Source organism: Mizuhopecten yessoensis, unplaced genomic scaffold (assembly GCF_002113885.1).
Source record: "Mizuhopecten yessoensis strain PY_sf001 unplaced genomic scaffold, ASM211388v2 scaffold1923, whole genome shotgun sequence".
Taxonomy (NCBI): Eukaryota; Metazoa; Mollusca; class Bivalvia; order Pectinida; family Pectinidae; genus Mizuhopecten; species Mizuhopecten yessoensis.
In genome coordinates this window covers 343,524-343,925 of record NW_018404289.1, presented here as the reverse complement: position 1 = coordinate 343,925, position 402 = coordinate 343,524, and the positions used below count along the sequence as shown (strand labels likewise).

General features: G+C 42.5%; 1 protein-coding gene across 3 annotated transcripts in view; it reads right to left on the bottom strand.

Moving 5' to 3' along the window:
- The window catches only part of LOC110442672 (cholesterol 24-hydroxylase-like), a 47,508-nt gene that overhangs the window by 19,306 nt on the left and 27,800 nt on the right, over positions 1 to 402 (bottom strand). The window lies entirely within an intron of this gene.

Here is a 402-nt window from a genome sequence, read left to right as displayed (position 1 = left end):
TAATGACAATAGACAGGACACGGTGTCTATGTGTAATGACAATAGTCAGGGCATGTTGTCTCTGTGTAATGACAACAGACAGGACATGGTGTCTATGTGTAACGACAACAGACAGGGCAGGGTGTCTATGTGTAATGCCAATTGACAGGACATGGTGTCTATGTGTAACGACAACAGACAGGGCAGCTATGTGTAATGACAACATATGTGTATTGACAATAGATAGGGCACGGTGTCTATGCGTAATGACAATAGACAGTGTATTGACAATAGACAGGCCACGGTGTCTATGTGTAATGCCAATTGACAGGACATGGTGTCTATGTGTAATGACAATAGACAGGACATGGTGTATATGTGTATTGACAATAGACAGGGCACGGTGTCTATGTGTAATGACAA